This window comes from Pelodiscus sinensis, chromosome 5 (assembly GCF_052426305.1).
Source record: "Pelodiscus sinensis isolate ZL-2025 chromosome 5, ASM5242630v1, whole genome shotgun sequence".
Classification (NCBI taxonomy): domain Eukaryota; kingdom Metazoa; phylum Chordata; order Testudines; family Trionychidae; genus Pelodiscus; species Pelodiscus sinensis.
In genome coordinates, this window is record NC_143056.1 from 25753007 (window position 1) to 25763396 (window position 10390).

A 10390-nucleotide genomic window follows, 5' to 3' on the forward strand; every position below is an offset into this window, starting at 1 on the left:
GCTGACAGAACTGACTGTCAAATGTTAGCATCGGGATCGGTTTAATGACTTAATCAAAACCTTGCTTGAAGAAAGAGACAGTCAGCCTGCTCTCTGATTCCCCACTCCAGTGCAAAGAAAACACATTATAAAAACATTAATGTTAAAGCTCATGGCAAGCATGAGAACAGTGGTGGGGCAAGGAAACTGATGAAATTCAGTACTCTTCAGACCACAATGATACAAAAGAAATCTGCAAAGCTCTCAAGGAAGTGAATGCCTCAAAAAAAAAAAAAAACCCATTACATCACTGAAGAGGAAAGATTTGAGAAGGCCTTATTTTAGTCAAGAGTGAGATCAGAGAAGGTGTGAATGGGGAATGTGTTTTAGCACGATAAATTGATAACTCAGCATCACTATAGGTTTTCCCTTCCACTTATGAGCTAGACAAAATACCTCAAATGTAGCAAATACTTGGGATACCTAACTGCAAGTGCTCATTAATTACCAAAGGCAGCTTGCAGAATTTTAAGCACCATCCCTCTAAGAACCTCAAGAGTCTCAAAATTTGGTATCATTTTGGACAAATATTCATTTGTTTAGGTGCTTAAGCAAAGCTTATCCTAAAGTATGAATGAAGGATTTCATGTATCTTTATTTAATTGAAGCCCATTTCTGTTGCTCTGGCCATCTGTAATATGCAAATACAGCTAAATAGGCCTACTTTCAGAGTAAGACCCAAAGTAGGGAAAGCAGAATGGGGGCCTAAGTTTCCAATATAGCATAATACATGGAGATCAATATTAAGGCAAACTCAGATGATTATGAGAATGATCAAGGTCTATTCCACTGTAGCTAAGTTCATATCTTTTCTTTGTACCCAGTAGTCTCTGACCTGAATTGTTTAGAACAGCTGATCCTCCCCTGAGTGACTTGTCTAGTTACATTTGTGGTATATGACCTACTTTTTATCACTTCCCTGGGTGAAACATAGCCATCTGAAGGCCCATAAAACCACTCAGAATCAGAACTCACTCCCAATAAAGTCCAATAATCAAATCAAAATAAAAAACATATTTGACAGGTGACTACAAAGGAAGTCTCAGAGGCCTTTGCTGGTGTTTGTATACTAAACCAGATAGCAGCTCCTGTCTCTATGATGCCAGAGGTTGATGGATCACCGAAATGATAAAAATCATAATAATGCTTTATACTGCAATGTATTTCTAATCAGATAGCTCAAATCTCTTTACATGCATAAATTAATACATTTGGTGTTCTTGAGGTTTGCAGTTCGACTTGTTTTAACAAGTGAATAAACTGACTCACAAGAAAAGTTAAGTGATTTGCCATCTTGGAATACTCTTATAGGTGAATGGGACCCGCAAACTTCCTAACTTCAGTTAAGCCACTAGCAAAACTCCCTTGGTAACAGGATTTTGCCCGATTTGATGCAATACCACAGTATGTTGGAAAGAAGTTGCCATTAATGTAGCATAGGGATATAAGACCCAATACTAATTACAAATATTATTTTGTACAAATATTATTATTGCTGTCTACACCAACAGAAAAACTTTGCTACCTAAAAATAACACCATTTTTCAGTTCAAAGCAGGAGGTTTCCAGATGATGTAATAACTGGCTTTACCTCAAATTATGTTCACTAATTACAATTCCTGTCACTAGATTCCTGGAAATTACCCTAACTGTAACCAGATTTACAGACCTTTCTATATTGAGACTCTTTTATTGATCAGCAGGTAATGGCCAGATTCCATATTGTACTCCCTGCCTGCACTGTGCAAGCTGTGGTAAGTGATATACCTGCTTTCAAAGGCACATTCCAGCAGTTTTCTTGACAGTCTCAAGTGTATGGGGGAAACATAGCTAGTAAAGCTGCACCCCTCAATCAAGTAACTTCATAAGATAGATAAATGAGAATTTATTTCCTGTGAGAATCAAAATATCAAGAGCACAGACACTTCCCTTTTTTGTTGTGCCCAATGTTATTTGAAGGCAAATGCCAACTTGTGCTAAATGCTTTGTGGGCAGTGTTTAGGACATTTTATACAAAGAAGTTGTGGGAAAGAAATGTTCACATTTAGCATCCCTCAGGGACTGGTTCTTGTACCTCTTGAAACCTGAGTGACAAGTATCAGAAAGATACCTGTGTTAGTCTAAATCCACAAAAACAAGAAGTCTTATGGCATCTTACAAGCCAACAGATTTATTTGAGCAGAAGCTTTTATGGGTAAAGACCCACTTTATCTGCTGCATGTATGGGTCTTTGCCCATGAAAGCTTCTGCCCAAATAAGGTGCCATGAGACTCCTCATTTTTAAAGACCTGAGTGACTGCCTTTTCATTCAGTTGATTGAATTTAATTAACTTATGTGAAGCAGCATCTTAAAATTGCTTAACCAGAGCTCACAAGAATCCATTTGATAAAATGCAAGGCACAAAATCAAAAGCTAAGTTTTTGTGAAGTTCATTGGTGGACCAGCATGAATTACATGTAAGAGATCAAAAAGTCTTAGACATTTGTCAAAAATATGAATCTTCAAAGACAGAGTAATTTAGCTTAACTCTGAAAAGAATTAGGAGACCCACAATAAAAACGTGAAGCCTTGTCTCTAGTGCTTCTGTAAGATTTTTCAGATAGTGTAATTTTGTAATTCAACAAAGTACTGAATATTATGTCAAAAGCTAAGTATGGGACACTTCCAGCTCACTCAATTAACCTAATTAGCACTGGTATTACCATTTTACAGGTAACTTTCCCCCCTCTTTTTCTTTTATAAGTTCTGGGCTCCTTATATTTATACTTCAGCTTCCAACTCATCTGAAAAAGTGGATTTTACCCACAAAAACTCATGTTACTATATATATTTGTGTTATTTTCTAAGGTGCCACAACTGTGACTTTCCAGTTGTGTTGCCAACTATAGAAATGATACACTAGCTTTTAGATTTGTCCAAAAGGCATGCATCATCCTAACCAAGAAGGGTGGTGTAATGAAGCCACACACAACCCACCTCAGATATTTCACAGCTTGATCAGACCCCCCTTCCCCCTCCCAATTCCAGCACCTTCTACTCAAGTCAAGTCTTTCACAGGAACTCAAAGCTCTTTACAAATATGTATAATTTAAGACAAACAGCAGCTTAAGGAAACTGAGGCATGGAGAGGTTAAGTGAATTTCCCAGGACAAGACAGCAAATCAGAAGCAGAGAGAAGAGAAGACTCAAGGACTTCAAATTAACTGGAAAAATATTAATTATACCCTTGAAAGCTCATAATGCCATCTATATGTTTTGTTAGTCTTTAAGGTGCTGCTAGACTATTCATTGTTGTTTTTTTCCAGGTACAGAATAACTCGGCTACCCTTCTAAAGGTTTTGGAAAAATATTAATAGAAATGTAGCCGTGTTAGTCTGGTCTAGCTAAAACAAAAAACAGGACTATGTAGCACTTTAAAGACTAACAAGATGGTTTATTAGGTGATGAGCTAATAAACCATCTTGTTAGTCTTTAAAGTGCTACATAGTCCTATTTTTTGTTTTGGAAAAATATTGTCTATGTAAAATACTTAGCTAATACAATGATTGGTACTGAATTTTAAATTGCTTTCCAATTGTTTTTCTTAAATTACCATGAGTTATATCTCTTGATTTGTCAAGAGTGACAACTTCCTTATCAACCTTATAATCTATCAACCTTTGTATACCACACCCATGACCATGATATGAAATAAGCTCCTTCCATTAACACTGGGTGTGGAAGTGCTAGAAAAGGGTATCACGTTAGGAGAGGATCGCAAATCTATCTATCTCTGACCTAGTGCTGGGCTCACTTGCATCCTCCTCTCCCTTTTCTTGAATTATCTGGTGGTCAGCTGCAATCCATACAAATGCTTTTGTGAGGCATTGTATGGTATTTTAGCATGGTTTCATTTAGGAGATATTTCTAAGTGTTCAGCCTACATCCTTCTTCTAATGTATGGGTTGGCAACCTTGTCAAGACAAAGAGCCAAACTAAACCAAAATTCAAAACAAGTGGTTAACAAAGAACTTTATAAGAATGGTCATTTGCATGACTGAAAATATACTCGATATTACTAATAAGTGATATCATGGTTAATTATAGCATAAATGAAACATTGTACTCAAGGACTTTTTTAATGGGACTTCTGCTACTGCATCTTTTTGCATATTTCTTTGAAGTTTACTTCATAACCAGCTTCATGAATGCAGTCAGGCTGTCTTCTGTCAATTTTGAGTGCAAATTACCTTTGATGTGATTCAAGTGAGAGAATGCTGCTCACACCTATAGGTGGAGCCAAACATTGAAAGTAAGGCCAACTGACATTCTGCATGGTGTTATATGTGACAGGAAGTTCTTTCCAAGTTTGCAGAATCAGATTATCATCATGCTCCAATTTCTTCATGTTAAGCCATTTGTGCAGTTTTGCCAATTCTGCAAGTTGTCAAGTAAGGCATTCTAAATCAGAATTCAGCTTGAGGAAATCTTCCACACAGATATCTGACTCCTTGAAATCTGCTATTTTCATTTCCAAATCGCTGACTAAGATGCCTGGAATGACTGTCAAAACCAGTTTTTCAATGGATGCTTTATGTGGATGAATCATAAACTTCAACAGAGCACTGTGTTTGCAAAAGACAACAAAACAAGACTTGAATGCCATCAGGAGCTCAGAAACAAACACGGCAAGCTGCTGCAAATCGAGGCTGTTACTTGGATTCTCTCTCTGATACAAATCACGAAGCATTCATAATGTTTCAAAATGTGCCACTCTGCCCATCTCAATATCTTTGATGAAGACAGTCAATTTTGACTTAAATCCAAACACTGCCTGCTTCAGGGTCATGACTGTGTTTCCTTGCCCTCGTAGGTTAAGGTTCAACTCATTCAAATGACCGGTAATGTGAACGAGATAGTAAAACTTGAGCAACCAATCACAGTCTGAAAGCTTGAGGTACTTGACACCCTTCATGTCCAAAAATAGCTTAATTTAATTAATACAGGCAGCAAAACGTTACAGAACGTTGCCACAAGATAATCAGAGAACATTGTGCATTAGTAAATCAGGGTATTTGGAATCTACTTCCTCAAGCAATGCCTGAAATTGATGGTGATTATGGGCTCGTGTAAGAATCCAATTGATGATGTGAATGACAAGTCCCGTTACATTTCCAAGTTAGGTTCCACAAGATTGCACACAAAATACCTCCTGATACTCTATGCAATGAACGTTCAAAAGCTGTTCTGACAACAGTAAAGAATCCCCTGTATTTGTGACCATGCTAGGTGTACTGTCCATACACACAAACACAAGAAAATCCAATTTCTTTCTCGTTTACAAAGCTCTTCACAGATTTAAGTATGTCTTTGCCCCTTCTTTGATTTTTCATTGGTAATATCTCAATCATTTCTTTGTGGACAACATTCCTACAAGTATATATCATCTCAGAATACAAAACTGATTAACATCACATATGTCAGTTGTCTGGTCCAAAGAAAATGAAAAATAAGTAGCTGTACTCAAATTTTGCATCTGTTTCTTGTTGATTTGATGGGCCATTTTCACAGCTCTGTCATGAACTGTTTTTGCCGATAATGGCATATCTTGAATTTTCTATAAAATTTTTGTCCTTGGTGTGAAACTTGTCAAATAGTTTGTGACCAATTTTTAGCATTCATCTCTTCATGTAATACCCATTACTGAAAGGCTTCCTCACACAGATAATGCTGTATGAGCCCTCAAAACTTGTAGAGTTTAAGCTCCCACCTTTTTTTGACTATGCTAGCAGGCTATTTTTTCCAATGTTCATTTTTTGCTGCACTCCTTGCAGGCTTTTTTCATATATCACCCTCAGAGTTTGTTGTTTGTTTGTTTTAGAACTGTCTCTCCTTCTACAAATGTGACAGTGTGGAGATCCAGACCCATCCACAAATGCATATAAGTCTGTTCACTCCTTTTAAAAATTTTGGTACACATCATCTCTTTTTCTCTTCACCAGTTTTACTATTGGGGCTTACAGAGTTCACCATCATGTATGACGATGGAAAGATTTCTTGACCAATCAAATAAAAAGAGAATATTCATGACCCCCAATGAGTTGAGAAGACGGATGGTTGCTAAAATGAGCACTTAAAGGTGAAATATACAAAAAAATCATCTTGACATGAATAATTACACATTTTTAACATTTTCAATTTATTTTTCAGGTTAATTTAAAAAGTTGTGTATATTTTGGGAATGACAAAAGAACAGATTTGGTTCCAAACTGAGCCATATTTGGCTCTAGAGCCAAAGGTTGAAGACCCCGGTACTAATACTTTTCTCAGCATGGACACAGGGATTGCATTACTCAGTGCGCTTTTGAGCTCAACATTGTTTAACAAAATTCCACCCTAATCATGCTGTCTCTTTTTCTTTTCAAACTATCTGGCAATAGTACAGTTGCTTACTTCTTCTCTCCCTCACCAGTAGTAACTAACTGCTGTGGATCTTTTCTGTTTGCCTGGTTGCATTTTTAGTTTTTCTTTTCTTTTCTCCTTCCCTCCCACCCCCCGACTCTGTTCTTTCCTTTGACTTTGTTTTCTCTTTATACCTGGCCCCTCAGCCTCCTTCAAATATGAAACTACTGTCAAAACACACCACAACTGCCCCCTCATGCCTGCTCCTTTTTGTTGTTTTCATTCAAATTTGGGTGGTGACAATTCAGCCATTAAAACTTTAAGATGAGTGGCCATTTTTTGCTTGTCCCTCCCATGATTTTTGCATTTTGAACTAAATTGTGAACTGGCAATATGCTATTAAAGTCACTTGAGCTGTGCCAATTTACACTATTTTACATACTACACTATCTGCCAGCAAGTATGACTACAATTGGGGAAAATAAAAAAGTGGACTTGTGAACTATACCAGTTTACATCCGGTGAGGATCTCACTCTTTGTGTTCCTATTCCCAGCTACCTTGCTCAATTGCTTGTATAAGCATTCAGTTTCATCTGAGTTCTACTATTGCGCTGTGATTTGGCTGAGATCCTACTTAAAATGTACTGTAACTCTATTCTTAATTACTTAATACTGATCATAACATACCGTAGGTTGTACATTTGGATCAGAAGGATCCCATGTTCTTTATAACATACAAACTATACACGAAGGTAGCATGACCCCCTATTGAAATGAAGCATGCATAGCAGGTGAGGGATAAAAGCTAGAGAACAGTATGCTGGCCATTTGAAACTATAGTGGGTTTTATATGTAAGTAGGATATAATTACCCAAGCTGGATTTTGGCCAGGGTACAAGTAACACCCCGGTTCTTGGAAAAAGTGCCAGTGGGAGATGCAAATGTTACTACAGACATATATGATCTTGTTTCTTGCTTAACTCCCAGTGGATAATTTGTTGTCTTTTAATTTCCTCTTTAACCCTTATCTTTTTTTTATCGGCTGCTCTTTCTGTAGCTTTATCCTGTGTCATGTTCTGATTCCTTTCATCTTACATTTCCTCCCCACATTTTGTACATCCAAATGTTTTCCTCCTCTTTTCATCCAGGGCACTGCACTCCTAATAAAAAGGAGAAACTTAGTTGATTGCATCATGTACAAAAATCTTCATATATATGAACATGCACACATTTCACTATGGCTGTGTCTAGACTGGCCAGTTTTTCCGGAAAATCAGCCGCTTTTCCGTAAAAACTTGCCAGCTGTCTACACTGGCCACTTGAATTTCTGCAAAAGCACTGACTTCCTACTGTAAGAAATCAGTGCTTTTTGTGGAAATACTATGGTGTTCCCATTCAGGCAAAAGTCTTTTTCCGAAAGACTTTTGCGCAAAAGGGCCAGTGTAGACAGCAGAGATTTCTTTTCCGCAAAAAAGCCCCGATCGCGAAAATGGCGATTGGGGCTTTTTTGCAGAAAAGCGCATCTAGATTGGCCACGGACGCTTTTCTGCAAAAAGTGCTTTTACGGAAAAGCGTCCTGCCAATCTAAATGCTCTTTTCCGAAAATGCTTTTAACGGAAAACTTTTCCGTTAAAAGCATTTCTGGAAAATCATGCCAGTGTAGACGTAGCCTATATGTGTGTGCTATATACACAATCAATTTGTATAATGTAACTTATACAATAAATGTTGGCTGCCATTTTTCCTGATATTGACACAACTTTACTTCCCTTTTAAATTTGTCTGATTCAGCAGTGGGGAAATTCTCCCGTAGATGGAGTGTCTAAGGCTCTCCATGATCCCTAAGGTGTGTATTTAAGACAAGTGCCTACTCCCATTGAAATCAATGGCAGACCAGGATTTGTCTCTTGAAGATCAAATTATGTTGGAAGTCTTTGAGCATCATTGAGTGTTGAAATTAGTTATTGGAAGACCTACTAACCCTCAATTTTGCACTGAGTGTATGTAGCCTGATGTTAGTTCAAATGTTGAGTGTATTTTTCATGCACACTTTCATTCAAACTTCATGTAACAGGAGCCAGGCATTTAGATTTTAGAAACAGTAAATATTTTCTCGTTTTATTTCTAATATTATCATTGCTTCCTGACCTACCAGCTTGAATTGTTTGAAATTTTAGTATAATTCAAAATAATGACACTGTCACCTTCATTGCACAGATTTTGTTTCTGTTATTTGTGTTTCCAATATTCATAATGAGCTCACAGTACACTGTCAATTAACTATGTAAATCAGGGGAAACAGTCATCGAGGGTTGTTATACCTAGAGTTAAAGTACATAAGCATTAAAGTAATTCCTATCTATCTATCTATCTATCTATCTATCTATCTATCTATCTATCTATCTATCTATCTATCTATCTATCTATCACAATTCACAGCAATCATGTATACTTAACCAGTATAAGCATTGCTTTTTGAAAACTACAGAGCTTATTTGCATGTATAATAGTGGAAAATAATTATTATTTCTTATATTTGTATTGCAGTCATGCCTCCTAGACTGAGTTATGGGCCAAGAGAAGAATCCATTGTGCAAGGCACTGAACAAACACATAAGAAGAAGATGGTCCCTACCTCAAAGTTCTTACACTCTTAGGAATTAATGATTTATTGATCATCAAAATGAACATTACCACCACCACAACAGGACATGAGGCTACATTTAATAATAATAATAATAATAATAATAAATTAATAAAATTATATTTTTTAGGATGGATCCACAAGTATATTACCAGCAATGGGTTGATCCAAGGCCTATCAAAGTCAATGAAAAGGCACTGTCATGATGGTATATGTGGATTTCCTGATTTATTTGACCATGACGCATGAATCATTTCACACTCCACTGAAGTGTTAGTCTTTAAAGTGCTACATAGTTTTTCCTTTTGTTTTAGCAAGATCAAACTAACACAGCTACCTCTCTATTACACTCCACTGAAATACAGTCAATTCCAATGTGCATAATAGGGGTTATTATACAGCTAATACCAATAAATAATAATTAGTAATATCATTTTAATGACAGCAATCAAAGAATATTTTTGTCTAATTAGTTTCCTTGGAGGGTTAGGTATATCCAACAGAATATTTATTGTCATTGGAACTGCTGAGGATATCTCCTGTAACATCTCCACTCTTTCAATAAGATCTCTAGTGACCACAAGTTTTCAGAGTGTTAGTTTTGTCTGATCTAAAAGATTCCAAGTGGAGCATCAGAGTGTCCTTAAATAGTGTGCTGACTCAGTACTGACTCAGAGGAAGAGTATCACCCACCTGGCTCACCAACATTCAAGAACAATGCCAACAATCAATATATTAAATCGATCCTTTCCCACAGTTTACTTAGTCAAAAAATGCAACACTGAAGAGGGCAAGTGCACAATACTAACTGGAGCATTTTGCCACATTCACTAGACAAAACAAAAAGACAATTAAATTGCCATGTTGTTGAATTTTGAAAAGTAGTTGCTGCACAAGCCCCTAGTGTTCCCACATATATTGTGCACTTCAGTTGACACAATCTCCGTCATTTCCATCCAACTTTACAAATGAGAGAGTGATTTATTTCTTCCTATAGTTATCATTCCCATTAACATGTGGCTGCAAGATGTTATGTTGAGAATGCAATATTATTTATTCGCTGCTATTTTTATAAATTGTCATAAAGTAGACATATTTAGTGGTAGCCTTTTGACACCAGTATTCTTTTTTACAGTAGTAGTCTTTAAATAGTTATACTCTTCTGCCAAAATTGTGAGATCTGAAAAAATCAGGACAAATTAAAAAATCAGATTAAAAATTGTTGAAATTGATCTTTCTGAAAGCAAAGTCTCAGTTTCAATGAACTGGCATTTTCTGATGAAAAAAATATTTTGTGAAAGACATGGGGGCCAACAGAATTGAT